Consider the following 22,863-nt stretch of genomic DNA (forward strand, 5'->3'; position numbering starts at 1 on the left):
ATTTTTTCACCCAATCTTGATGACACTTTCAGGTAATGATCACTACCCCAATCCCACTTGGCTAACCAAAATTCCTTCATTCTAGGTTAAAACGTTCGTTGGCACTAACAGTTTTAATATTTAGGTTTCAATCTGTTTTCTCCTATATGGATACATGTAGTTGGAACTCTAAATCAAACACGGTTTGTGCTAGCTCTTTGAAACTTGACACAATAAAGTAGTTCCAAGTTATAACTGTATGGTTTGTTTCCTATTGATGTAGCCCTAAGCAGAGACTGGCGCAAATCACTTTCATGGAAAGGGGTTGCCAACCTTCCAAAAAACTACGAGTTTCCTGAAATCTCAGCACACATTTTTTCACCCAATCTTGATGACACTTTCAGGTAATGATCAGTACCCCAATCCCACTTGGCTCACCAAATTTCGTTCTTCTAGGTTAAACCGTTCGTTGGCAGTAAGAGTTTTAATTTTTAGGATTCACTCTCTTTTCTCCTATATGGATACATGTAGTTGGAACTCTAAATCAAAGACGGTTTGTGCTAGCTCTTTGAATCTTGACACAATAAAGTAGTTCCAAGTTCTATCTCTTTGGTTTGTTTCCTATTGATGTAGCCCTAAGCAGAGACTGGCGCAAATCACTTTCATGGAAAGGGGTTGCCAAGAATCCAAAAAACTACGAGTTTCCAGAAATCTCGGCACACATTTTTTCACCCTATCTAGATGACACTTTCAGGTAATGATCAGTATCCCAATCCCACTTGGCTCACCAAATTTCGTTCTTCTAGGTTAAACCGTTCATTGGCAGTAACAGTTTTAAATTTTAGGTTTCACTCTGTTTTTTCCTATATGGATTCATGTTGTTTGAACTCTAAATCAAACACGGTTTGTGCTGGCTCTTTGAAACTTGACACAATAGAGTAGTTCCAAATTCTATCTCTATGGTTTGTTTCCTATTGATGTAGCCCTAAGCAGAGACTGGCGCAAATCACTTACATGGAAAGGGGTTGCCAAGCTTCCAAAAAACTACGAGTTTCCTGAAATCTCAGCACACATTTTTTCACCCAATCTTGATGACACTTTCAGTTAATGATCAGTACCCCAATCCCACTTGGCTCACCAAATTTCGTTCTTCTAGGTTAAACCGTTCGTTGGCAGTAACAGTTTTAATTTTCAGGTATCACGCTGTTTTCTCCTATATGGATACATGTAGTTTGAACTCTAAATCAAAGACGGTTTGTCCTAGCTCGTTGAAACTTGACACAATAGAGTAGTTCCAAGTTCTATCTCTATGGTTTGTTTCCTATTGATGTAGCCCTAAGCAGAGATGGGCGCAAATCACTTTCATGGAAAGGGGTTGCCAAGCTTCCAAAAAACTACGAGTTTTCTGAAATCTCAGCACACATTTTTTTCACCCAATCTTTATGACACTTTCAGGTAATGATCAGTACCCCAATCCCACTTGGCTCACCAAATTTCGTTCTTCTAGGTTAAACCGTTCGTTGGCAGTAACAGTTTTAATTTTTAGGTTTCACTCTGTTTTCTCCTATATGGATACATGTAGTTGGAACTCTAAATCAAACACGGTTTGTGCTGGCTCTTTGAAACTTGACACAATAGAGTAGTTCCAAATTCTATCTCTGTGGTTTGTTTCCTATTGATGTAACCCTAAGGAGAGACTGGCGCAAATCACTTACATGGAAAGGGGTTGCCAAGCTTCCAAAAAACTACGAGTTTCCTGAAATCTCAACACACATTTTTTCACCCAATCTTGATGACACTTTCAGTTAATGATCAGTACCCCAATCCCACTTGGCTCACCAAATTTCGTTCTTCTAGGTTAAACCGTTCGTTGGCAGTAACAGTTTTAATTTTCAGGTTTCACTCTGTTTTCTCCTATATGGATACATGTAGTTGGAACTCTAAATCAAAGACGGTTTGTGCTAGCTCTTTGAATCTTGACACAGTAAAGTAGTTCCAAGTTCTATCTCTATGGTTTGTTTCCTATTGATGTAGCCCTAAGCAGAGACGGGCGCAAATCACTTTCATGGAAAGGGGTTGCCAAGCTTCCAAAAAACTACGAGTTTCCTGAAATCTCAGCACACATTTTTTCACCCAATCTTGATGACACTTTCAGGTAATGATCAGTACCCCAATCCCACTTGGCTCACCAAATTTCGTTCTGCTAGGTTAAACCGTTCGTTGGCAGTAACAGTTTTAATTTTTAGGTTTCACTCTGTTTTCTCCGATATGGATACATGTAGTTGGAACTCTAAATCAAACACGGTTTGTGCTAGCTCTTTGAATCTTGACACAATAAAGTAGGTCCAAGTTCTATCTCTATGGTTTGTTTCCTATTGATGTAGCCCTAAGCAGAGATGGGGCAAATCACTTTCATGGAAAGGGGTTGCCAACCTTCCAAAAAACTACGAGTTTCCTGAAATCTCAGCACACATTTTTTCACCCAATCTTGATGACACTTTCAGGTAATGATCAGTACCCCAATCCCACTTGGCTCACCAAATTTCGTTCTTCTAGGTTAAACCGTTCGTTGGCAGTAAGAGTTTTAATTTTTAGGATTCACTCTCTTTTCTCCTATATGGATACATGTAGTTGGAACTCTAAATCAAAGACGGTTTGTGCTAGCTCTTTGAATCTTGACACAATAAAGTAGTTCCAAGTTCTATCTCTTTGGTTTGTTTCCTATTGATGTAGCCCTAAGCAGAGACTGGCGCAAATCACTTTCATGGAAAGGGGTTGCCAAGAATCCAAAAAACTACGAGTTTCCAGAAATCTCGGCACACATTTTTTCACCCTATCTAGATGACACTTTCAGGTAATGATCAGTATCCCAATCCCACTTGGCTCACCAAATTTCGTTCTTCTAGGTTAAACCGTTCATTGGCAGTAACAGTTTTAAATTTTAGGTTTCACTCTGTTTTTTCCTATATGGATTCATGTTGTTTGAACTCTAAATCAAACACGGTTTGTGCTGGCTCTTTGAAACTTGACACAATAGAGTAGTTCCAAATTCTATCTCTATGGTTTGTTTCCTATTGATGTAGCCCTAAGCAGAGACTGGCGCAAATCACTTACATGGAAAGGGGTTGCCAAGCTTCCAAAAAACTACGAGTTTCCTGAAATCTCAGCACACATTTTTTCACCCAATCTTGATGACACTTTCAGTTAATGATCAGTACCCCAATCCCACTTGGCTCACCAAATTTCGTTCTTCTAGGTTAAACCGTTCGTTGGCAGTAACAGTTTTAATTTTCAGGTATCACGCTGTTTTCTCCTATATGGATACATGTAGTTTGAACTCTAAATCAAAGACGGTTTGTCCTAGCTCGTTGAAACTTGACACAATAGAGTAGTTCCAAGTTCTATCTCTATGGTTTGTTTCCTATTGATGTAGCCCTAAGCAGAGATGGGCGCAAATCACTTTCATGGAAAGGGGTTGCCAAGCTTCCAAAAAACTACGAGTTTCCTGAAATCTCAGCACACATTTTTTTCACCCAATCTTTATGACACTTTCAGGTAATGATCAGTACCCCAATCCCACTTGGCTCACCAAATTTCGTTCTTCTAGGTTAAACCGTTCGTTGGCAGTAACAGTTTTAATTTTTAGGTTTCACTCTGTTTTCTCCTATATGGATACATGTAGTTGGAACTCTAAATCAAACACGGTTTGTGCTGGCTCTTTGAAACTTGACACAATAGAGTAGTTCCAAATTCTATCTCTATGGTTTGTTTCCTATTGATGTAGCCCTAAGGAGAGACTGGCGCAAATCACTTACATGGAAAGGGGTTGCCAAGCTTCCAAAAAACTACGAGTTTCCTGAAATCTCAACACACATTTTTTCACCCAATCTTGATGACACTTTCAGTTAATGATCAGTACCCCAATCCCACTTGGCTCACCAAATTTCGTTCTTCTAGGTTAAACCGTTCGTTGGCAGTAACAGTTTTAATTTTCAGGTTTCACTCTGTTTTCTCCTATATGGATACATGTAGTTGGAACTCTAAATCAAAGACGGTTTGTGCTAGCTCTTTGAAACTTGACACAGTAAAGTAGTTCCAAGTTCTATCTCTATGGTTTGTTTCCTATTGATGTAGCCCTAAGCAGAGACGGGCGCAAATCACTTTCATGGAAAGGGGTTGCCAAGCTTCCAAAAAACTACGAGTTTCCTGAAATCTCAGCACACATTTTTTCACCCAATCTTGATGACACTTTCAGGTAATGATCAGTACCCCAATCCCACTTGGCTCACCAAATTTCGTTCTGCTAGGTTAAACCGTTCGTTGGCAGTAACAGTTTTAATTTTTAGGTTTCACTCTGTTTTCTCCGATATGGATACATGTAGTTGGAACTCTAAATCAAACACGGTTTGTGCTAGCTCTTTGAATCTTGACACAATAAAGTAGGTCCAAGTTCTATCTCTATGGTTTGTTTCCTATTGATGTAGCCCTAAGCAGAGACGGGGGCAAATCACTTTCATGGAAAGGGGTTGGCAACCTTCCAAAAAACTACGAGTTTCCTGAAATCTCAGCACACATTTTTTCACCCAATCTTGATGACACTTTCAGGTAATGATCAGTACCCCTATCCCACTTGGCTCACCAAATTTCGTTCTTCTAGGTTAAACCGTTCGTTGGCAGTAAGAGTTTTAATTTTTAGGATTCACTCTGTTTTCTCCTATATGGATACATGTAGTTGGAACTCTAAATCAAGGACGGTTTGTGCTAGCTCTTTGAATCCTGACACAATAAAGTAGTTCCAAGTTCTATCTCTATGGTTTGTTTCCTATTGATGTAGCCCTAAGCAGAGACTGGCGCAAATCACTTTCATGGAAAGGGGTTGCCAAGATTCCAAAAAAACAAGAGTTTCCTGAAATCTCAGCACACATTTTTTGACCCAATCTTGATGACACTTTCAGGTAATGATCACTACCCCAATCCCACTTGGCTAACCAAATTTCGTTCTTCTAGGTTAAAACGTTCGTTGGCACTAACAGTTTTAATATTTAGGTTTCAATCTGTTTTCTCCTATATGGATACATGTAGTTGGAACTCTAAATCAAACACGGTTTGTGCTAGCTCTTTGAAACTTGACACAATAAAGTAGTTCCAAGTTATAACTGTATGGTTTGTTTCCTATTGATGTAGCCCTAAGCAGAGACTGGCGCAAATCACTTTCATGGAAAGGGGTTGCCAACCTTCCAAAAAACTACGAGTTTCCTGAAATCTCAGCACACATTTTTTCACCCAATCTTGATGACACTTTCAGGTAATGATCAGTACCCCAATCCCACTTGGCTCACCAAATTTCGTTCTTCTAGGTTAAACCGTTCGTTGGCAGTAAGAGTTTTAATTTTTAGGATTCACTCTCTTTTCTCCTATATGGATACATGTAGTTGGAACTCTAAATCAAAGACGGTTTGTGCTAGCTCTTTGAATCTTGACACAATAAAGTAGTTCCAAGTTCTATCTCTTTGGTTTGTTTCCTATTGATGTAGCCCTAAGCAGAGACTGGCGCAAATCACTTTCATGGAAAGGGGTTGCCAAGAATCCAAAAAACTACGAGTTTCCAGAAATCTCGGCACACATTTTTTCACCCTATCTAGATGACACTTTCAGGTAATGATCAGTATCCCAATCCCACTTGGCTCACCAAATTTCGTTCTTCTAGGTTAAACCGTTGATTGGCAGTAACAGTTTTAAATTTTAGGTTTCACTCTGTTTTTTCCTATATGGATTCATGTTGTTTGAACTCTAAATCAAACACGGTTTGTGCTGGCTCTTTGAAACTTGACACAATAGAGTAGTTCCAAATTCTATCTCTATGGTTTGTTTCCTATTGATGTAGCCCTAAGCAGAGACTGGCGCAAATCACTTACATGGAAAGGGGTTGCCAAGCTTCCAAAAAACTACGAGTTTCCTGAAATCTCAGCACACATTTTTTCACCCAATCTTGATGACACTTTCAGTTAATGATCAGTACCCCAATCCCACTTGGCTCACCAAATTTCGTTCTTCTAGGTTAAACCGTTCGTTGGCAGTAACAGTTTTAATTTTCAGGTATCACGCTGTTTTCTCCTATATGGATACATGTAGTTTGAACTCTAAATCAAAGACGGTTTGTCCTAGCTCTTTGAAACTTGACACAATAGAGTAGTTCCAAGTTCTATCTCTATGGTTTGTTTCCTATTGATGTAGCCCTAAGCAGAGATGGGCGCAAATCACTTTCATGGAAAGGGGTTGCCAAGCTTCCAAAAAACTACGAGTTTCCTGAAATCTCAGCACACATTTTTTTCACCCAATCTTTATGACACTTTCAGGTAATGATCAGTACCCCAATCCCACTTGGCTCACCAAATTTCGTTCTTCTAGGTTAAACCGTTCGTTGGCAGTAACAGTTTTAATTTTTAGGTTTCACTCTGTTTTCTCCTATATGGATACATGTAGTTGGAACTCTAAATCAAACACGGTTTGTGCTGGCTCTTTGAAACTTGACACAATAGAGTAGTTCCAAATTCTATCTCTATGGTTTGTTTCCTATTGATGTAGCCCTAAGGAGAGACTGGCGCAAATCACTTACATGGAAAGGGGTTGCCAAGCTTCCAAAAAACTACGAGTTTCCTGAAATCTCAACACACATTTTTTCACCCAATCTTGATGACACTTTCAGTTAATGATCAGTACCCCAATCCCACTTGGCTCACCAAATTTCGTTCTTCTAGGTTAAACCGTTCGTTGGCAGTAACAGTTTTAATTTTCAGGTTTCACTCTGTTTTCTCCTATATGGATACATGTAGTTGGAACTCTAAATCAAAGACGGTTTGTGCTAGCTCTTTGAATCTTGACACAGTAAAGTAGTTCCAAGTTCTATCTCTATGGTTTGTTTCCTATTGATGTAGCCCTAAGCAGAGACGGGCGCAAATCACTTTCATGGAAAGGGGTTGCCAAGCTTCCAAAAAACTACGAGTTTCCTGAAATCTCAGCACACATTTTTTCACCCAATCTTGATGACTCTTTCAGGTAATGATCAGTACCCCAATCCCACTTGGCTCACCAAATTTCGTTCTGCTAGGTTAAACCGTTCGTTGGCAGTAACAGTTTTAATTTTTAGGTTTCACTCTGTTTTCTCCGATATGGATACATGTAGTTGGAACTCTAAATCAAACACGGTTTGTGCTAGCTCTTTGAATCTTGACACAATAAAGTAGGTCCAAGTTCTATCTCTATGGTTTGTTTCCTATTGATGTAGCCCTAAGCAGAGACGGGGGCAAATCACTTTCATGGAAAGGGGTTGCCAACCTTCCAAAAAACTACGAGTTTCCTGAAATCTCAGCACACATTTTTTCACCCAATCTTGATGACACTTTCAGGTAATGATCAGTACCCCAATCCCACTTGGCTCACCAAATTTCGTTCTTGTAGGTTAAACCGTTTGTTGGCAGTAAGAGTTTTAATTTTTAGGATTCACTCTGTTTTCTCCTATATGGATACATGTAGTTGGAACTCTAAATCAAAGACGGTTTGTGCTAGCTCTTTGAATCCTGACACAATAAAGTAGTTCCAAGTTCTATCTCTATGGTTTGTTTCCTATTGATGTAGCCCTAAGCAGAGACTGGCGCAAATCACTTTCATGGAAAGGGGTTGCCAAGATTCCAAAAAAACAAGAGTTTCCTGAAATCTCAGCACACATTTTTTCACCCAATCTTGATGACACTTTCAGGTAATGATCACTACCCCAATCCCACTTGGCTAACCAAATTTCGTTCTTCTAGGTTAAAACGTTCGTTGGCACTAACAGTTTTAATATTTAGGTTTCAATCTGTTTTCTCCTATATGGATACATGTAGTTGGAACTCTAAATCAAACACGGTTTGTGCTAGCTCTTTGAAACTTGACACAATAAAGTAATTCCAAGTTATAACTGTATGGTTTGTTTCCTATTGATGTAGCCCTAAGCAGAGACTGGCGCAAATCACTTTCATGGAAAGGGGTTGCCAGCCTTCCAAAAAACTACGAGTTTCCTGAAATCTCAGCACACATTTTTTCACCCAATCTTGATGACACTTTCAGGTAATGATCAGTACCCCAATCCCACTTGGCTCACCAAATTTCGTTCTTCTAGGTTAAACCGTTCGTTGGCAGTAAGAGTTTTAATTTTTAGGATTCACTCTCTTTTCTCCTATATGGATACATGTAGTTGGAACTCTAAATCAAAGACGGTTTGTGCTAGCTCTTTGAATCTTGAAACAATAAAGTAGTTCCAAGTTCTATCTCTTTGGTTTGTTTCCTATTGATGTAGCCCTAAGCAGAGACTGGCGCAAATCACTTTCATGGAAAGGGGTTGCCAAGAATCCAAAAAACTACGAGTTTCAAGAAATCTCGGCACACATTTTTTCACCCTATCTAGATGACACTTTCAGATAATGATCAGTATCCCAATCCCACTTGGCTCACCAAATTTCGTTATTCTAGGTTAAACCGTTGATTGGCAGTAACAGTTTTAAATTTTAGGTTTCACTCTGTTTTTTCCTATATGGATTCATGTTGTTTGAACTCTAAATCAAACACGGTTTGTGCTGGCTCTTTGAAACTTGACACAATAGAGTAGTTCCAAATTCTATCTCTATGGTTTGTTTCCTATTGATGTAGCCCTAAGCAGAGACTGGCGCAAATCACTTACATGGAAAGGGGTTGCCAAGCTTCCAAAAAACTACAAGTTTCCTGAAATCTCAGCACACATTTTTTCACCCAATCTTGATGACACTTTCAGTTAATGATCAGTACCCCAATCCCACTTGGCTCACCAAATTTCGTTCTTCTAGGTTAAACCGTTCGTTGGCAGTAACAGTTTTAATTTTCAGGTTTCACTCTGTTTTCTCCTATATGGATACATGTAGTTGGAACTCTAAATCAAAGACGGTTTGTGCTAGCTCTTTGAATCTTGACACAATAAAGTAGTTCCAAGTTCTATCTCTATGGTTTGTTTCCTATTGATGTAGCCCTAAGCAGAGACGGGCGCAAATCACTTTCATGGAAAGGGGTTGCCAATATTCCAAAAAACTACGAGTTTCCTGAAATCTCAGCACACATTTTTTCACCCAATCTTGATGACACTTTCAGGTAATGATCAGTACCCCAATCCCACTTGGCTCACCAAATTTCGTTCTGCTAGGTTAAACCGTTCGTTGGCAGTAACAGTTTTAATTTTTAGGTTTCACTCTGTTTTCTCCGATATGGATACATGTAGTTGGAACTCTAAATCAAACACGGTTTGTGCTAGCTCTTTGAATCTTGACACAATAAAGTAGGTCCAAGTTCTATCTCTATGGTTTGTTTCCTATTGATGTAGCCCTAAGCAGAGACGGGGGCAAATCACTTTCATGGAAAGGGGTTGCCAACCTTCCAAAAAACTACGAGTTTCCTGAAATCTCAGCACACATTTTTTCACCCAATCTTGATGACACTTTCAGGTAATGATCAGTACCCCAATCCCACTTGGCTCACCAAATTTCGTTCTTCTAGGTTAAACCGTTCGTTGGCAGTAAGAGTTTTAATTTTTAGGATTCACTCTGTTTTCTCCTATATGGATACATGTAGTTGGAACTCTAAATCAAAGACGGTTTGTGCTAGCTCTTTGAATCCTGACACAATAAAGTAGTTCCAAGTTCTATCTCTATGGTTTGTTTCCTATTGATGTAGCCCTAAGCAGAGACTGGCGCAAATCACTTTCATGGAAAGGGGTTGCCAAGATTCCAAAAAAACAAGAGTTTCCTGAAATCTCGGCACACATTTTTTCACCCAATCTTGATGACACTTTCAGGTAATGATCACTACCCCAATCCCACTTGGCTAACCAAATTTCATTCTTCTAGGTTAAAACGTTCGTTGGCACTAACAGTTTTAATATTTAGGTTTCAATCTGTTTTCTCCTATATGGATACATGTAGTTGGAACTCTAAATCAAACACGGTTTGTGCTAGCTCTTTGAAACTTGACACAATAAAGTAGTTCCAAGTTATAACTGTATGGTTTGTTTCCTATTGATGTAGCCCTAAGCAGAGACTGGCGCAAATCACTTTCATGGAAAGGGGTTGCCAACCTTCCAAAAAACTACGAGTTTCCTGAAATCTCAGCACACATTTTTTCACCCAATCTTGATGACACTTTCAGGTAATGATCAGTACCCCAATCCCACTTGGCTCACCAAATTTCGTTCTTCTAGGTTAAACCGTTCGTTGGCAGAAAGAGTTTTAATTTTTAGGATTCACTCTCTTTTCTCCTATATGGATACATGTAGTTGGAACTCTAAATCAAAGACGGTTTGTGCTAGCTCTTTGAATCTTGAAACAATAAAGTAGTTCCAAGTTCTATCTCTTTGGTTTGTTTCCTATTGATGTAGCCCTAAGCAGAGACTGGCGCAAATCACTTTCATGGAAAGGGGTTGCCAAGAATCCAAAAAACTACGAGTTTCAAGAAATCTCGGCACACATTTTTTCACCCTATCTAGATGACACTTTCAGATAATGATCAGTATCCCAATCCCACTTGGCTCACCAAATTTCGTTATTCTAGGTTAAACCGTTGATTGGCAGTAACAGTTTTAAATTTTAGGTTTCACTCTGTTTTTTCCTATATGGATTCATGTTGTTTGAACTCTAAATCAAACACGGTTTGTGCTGGCTCTTTGAAACTTGACACAATAGAGTAGTTCCATATTCTATCTCTATGGTTTGTTTCCTATTGATGTAGCCCTAAGCAGAGACTGGCGCAAATCACTTACATGGAAAGGGGTTGCCAAGCTTCCAAAAAACTACGAGTTTCCTGAAATCTCAGCACACATTTTTTCACCCAATCTTGATGCCACTTTCAGTTAATGATCAGTACCCCAATCCCACTTGGCTCACCAAATTTCGTTCTTCTAGGTTAAACCGTTCGTTGGCAGTAACAGTTTTAATTTTCAGGTTTCACTCTGTTTTCTCCTATATGGATACATGTAGTTGGAACTCTAAATCAAAGACGGTTTGTGCTAGCTCTTTGAATCTTGACACAATAAAGTAGTTCCAAGTTCTATCTCTATGGTTTGTTTCCTATTGATGTAGCCCTAAGCAGAGACGGGCGCAAATCACTTTCATGGAAAGGGGTTGCCAAGATTCCAAAAAACTACGAGTTTCCTGAAATCTCAGCACACATTTTTTCACCCAATCTTTATGACACTTTCAGGTAATGATCACTACCCCAATCCCACTTGGCTAACCAAATTTCGTTCTTCTATGTTAAACCGTTCGTTGGCAGTAACAGTTTTAATTTTTAGATTTCACTCTATTTTCTCCTATATGGATACATGTAGTTGGAACTCTAAATCAAACACGGCTTGTGCTAGCTCTTTGAAACTTGACACAATAAAGTAGTTCCAAGTTCTAACTCTATGGTTTGTTTCCTATTGATGTAGCCCTAAGCAGAGACAGGCGCAAATCACTTTCATGGAAAGGGGTTGCCAAGAATCCAAAAAACTACGAGTTTCCAGAAATCTAGGCACATATTTTTTCACCCTATCTTGATGACACTTTCAGGTAATGATCAGTATCACAATCCCACTTGGCTCACCACATTTCGTTCTTCTAGGTTAAACCGTTCGTTGGCAGTAACAGTTTTAATTTTCAGGTTTCACTCTGTTTTCTCCTATATGGATACATGTAGTTGGAACTCTAAATCAAAGACGGTTTGACCTAGCTCTTTGAAACTTGACACAATAAAGTAGTTCCAAGTTCTATCTCTATGGTTTGTTTCCTATTGATGTAGCCCTAAGCAGAGACGGGCGCAAATCACTTTCATGGAAAGGCGTTGCCAAGCTTCCAAAAAACTACGAGTTTCCTGAAATCTCAGCACACATTTTTTCAACCAATCTTGATGACACTTTCAGGTAATGATCAGTACCCCAATCCCACTTGGCTCACCAAATTTCGTTCTGCTAGGTTAAACCGTTCGTTGGCAGTAATAGTTTTAATTTTTAGGTTTCACTCTGTTTTCTCCGATATGGATACATGTAGTTGGAACTCTAAATCAAACACGGTTTGTGCTAGCTCTTTGAATCTTGAAACAATAAAGTAGGTCCAAGTTCTATCTCTATGGTTTGTTTCCTATTGATGTAGCCCTAAGCAGAGATGGCGCAAATCACTTTCATGGAAAGGGGTTGCCAACCTTCCAAAAAACTACGAGTTTTTTGAAATCTCAGCACACACTTTTTCACCCAATCTTTATGACACTTTCAAGTAATGATCAGTATCCCAATCCCACTTGGCTCACCAAATTTCGTTCTTCTAGGTTAAACCGTACATTGTCAGTAACAGTTTAAAATTTTAGGTTTCACTCTGTTTTCTCCTATATGGATTCATGTAGTTTGAACTCTAAATCAAACACGGTTTGTGCTGGCTCTTTGAAACTTGACACAATAGAGTAGTACCAAATTCTATCTCTATGGTTTGTTTCCTATTGATGTAGCCCTAAGCAGAGACTGGCGCAAATCACTTACATGGAAAGGGGTTGCCAAGCTTCCAAAAAACCACGAGTTTCCTGAAATCTCAGCACACATTTTTTCACCCAATCTTGATGACACTTTCAGTTAATGATCAGTACCCCAATCCCACTTGGCTCACCAAATTTCGTTCTTCTAGGTTAAACCGTTCGTTGGCAGTAACAGTTTTAATTTTTAGGTTTCACTCTGTTTTCTCCGATATGGATACATGTAGTTGGAACTCTAAATCAAACACGGTTTGTGCTAGCTCTTTGAATCTTGACACAATAAAGTAGGTCCAAGTTCTATCTCTATGGTTTGTTTCCTATTGATGTAGCCCTAAGCAGAGATGGCGCAAATCACTTTCATGGAAAGGGGTTGCCAAACTTCCAAAAAACTACGAGTTTTTTGAAATCTCAGCACACACTTTTTCACCCAATCTTTATGACACTTTCAAGTAATGATCAGTATCCCAATCCCACTTGGCTCACCAAATTTCGTTCTTCTAGGTTAAACCGTACATTGTCAGTAACAGTTTAAAATTTTAGGTTTCACTCTGTTTTCTCCTATATGGATTCATGTAGTTTGAACTCTAAATCAAACACGGTTTGTGCTGGCTCTTTGAAACTTGACACAATAGAGTAGTACCAAATTCTATCTCTATGGTTTGTTTCCTATTGATGTAGCCCTAAGCAGAGACTGGCGCAAATCACTTACATGGAAAGGGGTTGCCAAGCTTCCAAAAAACCACGAGTTTCCTGAAATCTCAGCACACATTTTTTTCACCCAATCTTGATGACACTTTCAGTTAATGATCAGTACCCCAATCCCACTTGGCTCACCAAATTTCGTTCTTCTAGGTTAAACCGTTCGTTGGCAGTAACAGTTTTAATTTTTAGGTTTCACTCTGTTTTCTCCGATATGGATACATGTAGTTGGAACTCTAAATCAAACACGGTTTGTGCTAGCTCTTTGAATCTTGACACAATAAAGTAGGTCCAAGTTCTATCTCTATGGTTTGTTTCCTATTGATGTAGCCCTAAGCAGAGATGGCGCAAATCACTTTCATGGAAAGGGGTTGCCAACCTTCCAAAAAACTACGAGTTTCCTGAAATCTCAGCACACATTTTTTCACCCAATCTTGATGACACTTTCAGTTAATGATCAGTACCCCAATCTCACTTGGCTCACCACATTTCGTTTTTCTAGGTTAAACCGTTCGTTGGCAGTAACAGTTTTAATTTTCAGGTTTCACTCTGTTTTCTCCTATATGGATACATGTAGTTGGAACTCTAAATCAAAGACGGTTTGACCTAGCTCTTTGAAACTTGACACAATAAAGTAGTTCCAAGTTCTATCTCTATGGTTTGTTTCCTATTGATGTAGCCCTAAGCAGAGACGGGCGCAAATCACTTTCATGGAAAGGCGTTGCCAAGCTTCCAAAAAACTACGAGTTTCCTGAAATCTCAGCACACATTTTTTCACCCAATCTTGATGACACTTTCAGGTAATGATCAGTACCCCAATCCCACTTGGCTCACCAAATTTTGTTCTGCTAGGTTAAACCGTTCGTTGGCAGTAATAGTTTTAATTTTTAGGTTTCACTCTGTTTTCTCCGATATGGATACATGTAGTTGGAACTCTAAATCAAACACGGTTTGTGCTAGCTCTTTGAATCTTGAAACAATAAAGTAGGTCCAAGTTCTATCTCTATGGTTTGTTTCCTATTGATGTAGCCCTAAGCAGAGATGGCGCAAATCACTTTCATGGAAAGGGGTTGCCAACCTTCCAAAAAACTACGAGTTTTTTGAAATCTCAGCACACACTTTTTCACCCAATCTTTATGACACTTTCAAGTAATGATCAGTATCCCAATCCCACTTGGCTCACCAAATTTCGTTCTTCTAGGTTAAACCGTACATTGTCAGTAAAAGTTTAAAATTTTAGGTTTCACTCTGTTTTCTCCTATATGGATTCATGTAGTTTGAACTCTAAATCAAACACGGTTTGTGCTGGCTCTTTGAAACTTGACACAATAGAGTAGTACCAAATTCTATCTCTATGGTTTGTTTCCTATTGATGTAGCCCTAAGCAGAGACTGGCGCAAATCACTTACATGGAAAGGGGTTGCCAAGCTTCCAAAAAACCACGAGTTTCCTGAAATCTCAGCACACATTTTTTCACCCAATCTTGATGACACTTTCAGTTAATGATCAGTACCCCAATCCCACTTGGCTCACCAAATTTCGTTCTTCTAGGTTAAACCGTTCGTTGGCAGTAACAGTTTTAATTTTTAGGTTTCACTCTGTTTTCTCCGATATGGATACATGTAGTTGGAACTCTAAATCAAACACGGTTTGTGCTAGCTCTTTGAATCTTGACACAATAAAGTAGGTCCAAGTTCTATCTCTATGGTTTGTTTCCTATTGATGTAGCCCTAAGCAGAGATGGCGCAAATCACTTTCATGGAAAGGGGTTGCCAACCTTCCAAAAAACTACGAGTTTCCTGAAATCTCAGCACACATTTTTTCACCCAATCTTGATGACACTTTCAGTTAATGATCAGTACCCCAATCTCACTTGGCTCACCAAATTTCGTTCTTCTAGGTTAAACCGTACATTGTCAGTAACAGTTTAAAATTTTAGGTTTCACTCTGTTTTCTCCTATATGGATTCATGTAGTTTGAACTCTAAATCAAACACGGTTTGTGCTGGCTCCTTGAAACTTGACACAATAGAGTAGTACCAAATTCTATCTCTATGGTTTGTTTCCTATTGATGTAGCCCTAAGCAGAGACTGGCGCAAATCACTTACATGGAAAGGGGTTGCCAAGCTTCCAAAAAACCACGAGTTTCCTGAAATCTCAGCACACATTTTTTCACCCAATCTTGATGACACTTTCAGTTAATGATCAGTACCCCAATCCCACTTGGCTCACCAAATTTCGTTCTTCTAGGTTAAACCGTTCGTTGGCAGTAACAGTTTTAATTTTTAGGTTTCACTCTGTTTTCTCCGATATGGATACATGTAGTTGGAACTCTAAATCAAACACGGTTTGTGCTAGCTCTTTGAATCTTGACACAATAAAGTAGGTCCAAGTTCTATCTCTATGGTTTGTTTCCTATTGATGTAGCCCTAAGCAGAGATGGCGCAAATCACTTTCATGGAAAGGGGTTGCCAAACTTCCAAAAAACTACGAGTTTTTTGAAATCTCAGCACACACTTTTTCACCCAATCTTTATGACACTTTCAAGTAATGATCAGTATCCCAATCCCACTTGGCTCACCAAATTTCGTTCTTCTAGGTTAAACCGTACATTGTCAGTAACAGTTTAAAATTTTAGGTTTCACTCTGTTTTCTCCTATATGGATTCATGTAGTTTGAACTCTAAATCAAACACGGTTTGTGCTGGCTCTTTGAAACTTGACACAATAGAGTAGTACCAAATTCTATCTCTATGGTTTGTTTCCTATTGATGTAGCCCTAAGCAGAGACTGGCGCAAATCACTTACATGGAAAGGGGTTGCCAAGCTTCCAAAAAACCACGAGTTTCCTGAAATCTCAGCACACATTTTTTCACCCAATCTTGATGACACTTTCAGTTAATGATCAGTACCCCAATCCCACTTGGCTCACCAAATTTCGTTCTTCTAGGTTAAACCGTTCGTTGGCAGTAACAGTTTTAATTTTTAGGTTTCACTCTGTTTTCTCCGATATGGATACATGTAGTTGGAACTCTAAATCAAACACGGTTTGTGCTAGCTCTTTGAATCTTGACACAATAAAGTAGGTCCAAGTTCTATCTCTATGGTTTGTTTCCTATTGATGTAGCCCTAAGCAGAGATGGCGCAAATCACTTTCATGGAAAGGGGTTGCCAAACTTCCAAAAAACTACGAGTTTTTTGAAATCTCAGCACACACTTTTTCACCCAATCTTTATGACACTTTCAAGTAATGATCAGTATCCCAATCCCACTTGGCTCACCAAATTTCGTTCTTCTAGGTTAAACCGTACATTGTCAGTAACAGTTTAAAATTTTAGGTTTCACTCTGTTTTCTCCTATATGGATTCATGTAGTTTGAACTCTAAATCAAACACGGTTTGTGCTGGCTCTTTGAAACTTGACACAATAGAGTAGTACCAAATTCTATCTCTATGGTTTGTTTCCTATTGATGTAGCCCTAAGCAGAGACTGGCGCAAATCACTTACATGGAAAGGGGTTGCCAAGCTTCCAAAAAACCACGAGTTTCCTGAAATCTCAGCACACATTTTTTCACCCAATCTTGATGACACTTTCAGTTAATGATCAGTACCCCAATCCCACTTGGCTCACCAAATTTCGTTCTTCTAGGTTAAACCGTTCGTTGGCAGTAACAGTTTTAATTTTTAGGTTTCACTCTGTTTTCTCCGATATGGATACATGTAGTTGGAACTCTAAATCAAACACGGTTTGTGCTAGCTCTTTGAATCTTGACACAATAAAGTAGGTCCAAGTTCTATCTCTATGGTTTGTTTCCTATTGATGTAGCCCTAAGCAGAGATGGCGCAAATCACTTTCATGGAAAGGGGTTGCCAACCTTCCAAAAAACTACGAGTTTCCTGAAATCTCAGCACACATTTTTTCACCCAATCTTGATGACACTTTCAGTTAATGATCAGTACCCCAATCTCACTTGGCTCACCACATTTCGTTTTTCTAGGTTAAACCGTTCGTTGGCAGTAACAGTTTTAATTTTCAGGTTTCACTCTGTTTTCTCCTATATGGATACATGTAGTTGGAACTCTAAATCAAAGACGGTTTGACCTAGCTCTTTGAAACTTGACACAATAAAGTAGTTCCAAGTTCTATCTCTATGGTTTGTTTCCTATTGATGTAGCCCTAAGCAGAGACGGGCGCAAATCACTTTCATGGAAAGGCGTTGCCAAGCTTCCAAAAAACTACGAGTTTCCTGAAATCTCAGCACACATTTTTTCACCCAATCTTGATGACACTTTCAGGTAATGATCAGTACCCCAATCCCACTTGGCTCACCAAATTTTGTTCTGCTAGGTTAAACCGTTCGTTGGCAGTAATAGTTTTAATTTTTAGGTTTCACTCTGTTTTCTCCGATATGGATACATGTAGTTGGAACTCTAAATCAAACACGGTTTGTGCTAGCTCTTTGAATCTTGAAACAATAAAGTAGGTCCAAGTTCTATCTCTATGGTTTGTTTCCTATTGATGTAGCCCTAAGCAGAGATGGCGCAAATCACTTTCATGGAAAGGGGTTGCCAACCTTCCAAAAAACTACGAGTTTTTTGAAATCTCAGCACACACTTTTTCACCCAATCTTTATGACACTTTCAAGTAATGATCAGTATCCCAATCCCACTTGGCTCACCAAATTTCGTTCTTCTAGGTTAAACCGTACATTGTCAGTAAAAGTTTAAAATTTTAGGTTTCACTCTGTTTTCTCCTATATGGATTCATGTAGTTTGAACTCTAAATCAAACACGGTTTGTGCTGGCTCTTTGAAACTTGACACAATAGAGTAGTACCAAATTCTATCTCTATGGTTTGTTTCCTATTGATGTAGCCCTAAGCAGAGACTGGCGCAAATCACTTACATGGAAAGGGGTTGCCAAGCTTCCAAAAAACCACGAGTTTCCTGAAATCTCAGCACACATTTTTTCACCCAATCTTGATGACACTTTCAGTTAATGATCAGTACCCCAATCCCACTTGGCTCACCAAATTTCGTTCTTCTAGGTTAAACCGTTCGTTGGCAGTAACAGTTTTAATTTTTAGGTTTCACTCTGTTTTCTCCGATATGGATACATGTAGTTGGAACTCTAAATCAAACACGGTTTGTGCTAGCTCTTTGAATCTTGACACAATAAAGTAGGTCCAAGTTCTATCTCTATGGTTTGTTTCCTATTGATGTAGCCCTAAGCAGAGATGGCGCAAATCACTTTCATGGAAAGGGGTTGCCAACCTTCCAAAAAACTACGAGTTTCCTGAAATCTCAGCACACATTTTTTCACCCAATCTTGATGACACTTTCAGTTAATGATCAGTACCCCAATCTCACTTGGCTCACCAAATTTCGTTCTTCTAGGTTAAACCGTACATTGTCAGTAACAGTTTAAAATTTTAGGTTTCACTCTGTTTTCTCCTATATGGATTCATGTAGTTTGAACTCTAAATCAAACACGGTTTGTGCTGGCTCTTTGAAACTTGACACAATAGAGTAGTACCAAATTCTATCTCTATGGTTTGTTTCCTATTGATGTAGCCCTAAGCAGAGACTGGCGCAAATCACTTACATGGAAAGGGGTTGCCAAGCTTCCAAAAAACCACGAGTTTCCTGAAATCTCAGCACACATTTTTTCACCCAATCTTGATGACACTTTCAGTTAATGATCAGTACCCCAATCCCACTTGGCTCACCAAATTTCGTTCTTCTAGGTTAAACCGTTCGTTGGCAGTAACAGTTTTAATTTTTAGGTTTCACTCTGTTTTCTCCGATATGGATACATGTAGTTGGAACTCTAAATCAAACACGGTTTGTGCTAGCTCTTTGAATCTTGACACAATAAAGTAGGTCCAAGTTCTATCTCTATGGTTTGTTTCCTATTGATGTAGCCCTAAGCAGAGATGGCGCAAATCACTTTCATGGAAAGGGGTTGCCAACCTTCCAAAAAACTACGAGTTTCCTGAAATCTCAGCACACATTTTTTCACCCAATCTTGATGACACTTTCAGTTAATGATCAGTACCCCAATCTCACTTGGCTCACCAAATTTCGTTCTTCTAGGTTAAACCGTACATTGTCAGTAACAGTTTAAAATTTTAGGTTTCACTCTGTTTTCTCCTATATGGATTCATGTAGTTTGAACTCTAAATCAAACACGGTTTGTGCTGGCTCTTTGAAACTTGACACAATAGAGTAGTACCAAATTCTATCTCTATGGTTTGTTTCCTATTGATGTAGCCCTAAGCAGAGACTGGCGCAAATCACTTACATGGAAAGGGGTTGCCAAGCTTCCAAAAAACCACGAGTTTCCTGAAATCTCAGCACACATTTTTTCACCCAATCTTGATGACACTTTCAGTTAATGATCAGTACCCCAATCCCACTTGGCTCACCAAATTTCGTTCTTCTAGGTTAAACCGTTCGTTGGCAGTAACAGTTTTAATTTTTAGGTTTCACTCTGTTTTCTCCGATATGGATACATGTAGTTGGAACTCTAAATCAAACACGGTTTGTGCTAGCTCTTTGAATCTTGACACAATAAAGTAGGTCCAAGTTCTATCTCTATGGTTTGTTTCCTATTGATGTAGCCCTAAGCAGAGATGGCGCAAATCACTTTCATGGAAAGGGGTTGCCAAACTTCCAAAAAACTACGAGTTTTTTGAAATCTCAGCACACACTTTTTCACCCAATCTTTATGACACTTTCAAGTAATGATCAGTATCCCAATCCCACTTGGCTCACCAAATTTCGTTCTTCTAGGTTAAACCGTACATTGTCAGTAACAGTTTAAAATTTTAGGTTTCACTCTGTTTTCTCCTATATGGATTCATGTAGTTTGAACTCTAAATCAAACACGGTTTGTGCTGGCTCTTTGAAACTTGACACAATAGAGTAGTACCAAATTCTATCTCTATGGTTTGTTTCCTATTGATGTAGCCCTAAGCAGAGACTGGCGCAAATCACTTACATGGAAAGGGGTTGCCAAGCTTCCAAAAAACCACGAGTTTCCTGAAATCTCAGCACACATTTTTTCACCCAATCTTGATGACACTTTCAGTTAATGATCAGTACCCCAATCCCACTTGGCTCACCAAATTTCGTTCTTCTAGGTTAAACCGTTCGTTGGCAGTAACAGTTTTAATTTTTAGGTTTCACTCTGTTTTCTCCGATATGGATACATGTAGTTGGAACTCTAAATCAAACACGGTTTGTGCTAGCTCTTTGAATCTTGACACAATAAAGTAGGTCCAAGTTCTATCTCTATGGTTTGTTTCCTATTGATGTAGCCCTAAGCAGAGATGGCGCAAATCACTTTCATGGAAAGGGGTTGCCAACCTTCCAAAAAACTACGAGTTTCCTGAAATCTCAGCACACATTTTTTCACCCAATCTTGATGACACTTTCAGTTAATGATCAGTACCCCAATCTCACTTGGCTCACCACATTTCGTTTTTCTAGGTTAAACCGTTCGTTGGCAGTAACAGTTTTAATTTTCAGGTTTCACTCTGTTTTCTCCTATATGGATACATGTAGTTGGAACTCTAAATCAAAGACGGTTTGACCTAGCTCTTTGAAACTTGACACAATAAAGTAGTTCCAAGTTCTATCTCTATGGTTTGTTTCCTATTGATGTAGCCCTAAGCAGAGACGGGCGCAAATCACTTTCATGGAAAGGCGTTGCCAAGCTTCCAAAAAACTACGAGTTTCCTGAAATCTCAGCACACATTTTTTCACCCAATCTTGATGACACTTTCAGGTAATGATCAGTACCCCAATCCCACTTGGCTCACCAAATTTTGTTCTGCTAGGTTAAACCGTTCGTTGGCAGTAATAGTTTTAATTTTTAGGTTTCACTCTGTTTTCTCCGATATGGATACATGTAGTTGGAACTCTAAATCAAACACGGTTTGTGCTAGCTCTTTGAATCTTGAAACAATAAAGTAGGTCCAAGTTCTATCTCTATGGTTTGTTTCCTATTGATGTAGCCCTAAGCAGAGATGGCGCAAATCACTTTCATGGAAAGGGGTTGCCAACCTTCCAAAAAACTACGAGTTTTTTGAAATCTCAGCACACACTTTTTCACCCAATCTTTATGACACTTTCAAGTAATGATCAGTATCCCAATCCCACTTGGCTCACCAAATTTCGTTCTTCTAGGTTAAACCGTACATTGTCAGTAAAAGTTTAAAATTTTAGGTTTCACTCTGTTTTCTCCTATATGGATTCATGTAGTTTGAACTCTAAATCAAACACGGTTTGTGCTGGCTCTTTGAAACTTGACACAATAGAGTAGTACCAAATTCTATCTCTATGGTTTGTTTCCTATTGATGTAGCCCTAAGCAGAGACTGGCGCAAATCACTTACATGGAAAGGGGTTGCCAAGCTTCCAAAAAACCACGAGTTTCCTGAAATCTCAGCACACATTTTTTCACCCAATCTTGATGACACTTTCAGTTAATGATCAGTACCCCAATCCCACTTGGCTCACCAAATTTCGTTCTTCTAGGTTAAACCGTTCGTTGGCAGTAACAGTTTTAATTTTTAGGTTTCACTCTGTTTTCTCCGATATGGATACATGTAGTTGGAACTCTAAATCAAACACGGTTTGTGCTAGCTCTTTGAATCTTGACACAATAAAGTAGGTCCAAGTTCTATCTCTATGGTTTGTTTCCTATTGATGTAGCCCTAAGCAGAGATGGCGCAAATCACTTTCATGGAAAGGGGTTGCCAACCTTCCAAAAAACTACGAGTTTCCTGAAATCTCAGCACACATTTTTTCACCCAATCTTGATGACACTTTCAGTTAATGATCAGTACCCCAATCTCACTTGGCTCACCAAATTTCGTTCTTCTAGGTTAAACCGTTCGTTTGCAGTAACAGTTTTAATTTTCAGGTTTCACTCTGTTTTCTCCTATATGGATACATGTATTTGGAACTCTAAATCAATGACGGTTTGTGCTAGCTCTTTGAATCTTGACACAATAAAGTAGTTCCAAGTTCTATCTCTATGGTTTGTTTCCTATTGATGTAGCCCTAAGCAGAGACAGGCGCAGACCACTTTCATGGAAAGGGGTTGCCAAGCTTCCAAAAAACCACGAGTTTCCTGGAATCTCAGCACACATTTTTTCACCCAATCTTGATGACACTTTCAGGTAATGATCACTACCCCAATCCCACTTGGCTAACCAAATTTTGTTCTTCTAGGTTAAACCGTTCGTTGGCAGTAACAGTTTTAATTTTTAGTTTTCACTCTATTTTCTCCTATATGGATACATGTAGTTGGAACTCTAAATCAAACACGGTTTGTGCTAGCTCTTTGAAACTTGACACAATAAAGTAGTTCCAAGTTCTAACTCTATGGTTTGTTTCCTATTGATGTAGCCCTAAGCAGAGACTGGCGCAAATCACTTTCATGGAAAGGGGTTGCCAAGAATCCAAAAAAATACGAGTTTCCAGAAATCTCGGCACACATTTTTTCACCCTATCTTGATGACACTTTCAGGTAATGATCAGTATCCCAATCCCACTTGGCTCACCAAATTTCGTTCTTCTAGGTTAAACCGTTCATTGGCAGTAACAGTTTTAAATTTTAAG

Source organism: Spermophilus citellus (assembly GCF_964194105.1).
Source record: "Spermophilus citellus genome assembly, chromosome: 6".
Lineage (NCBI taxonomy): Eukaryota > Metazoa > Chordata > Mammalia > Rodentia > Sciuridae > Spermophilus > Spermophilus citellus.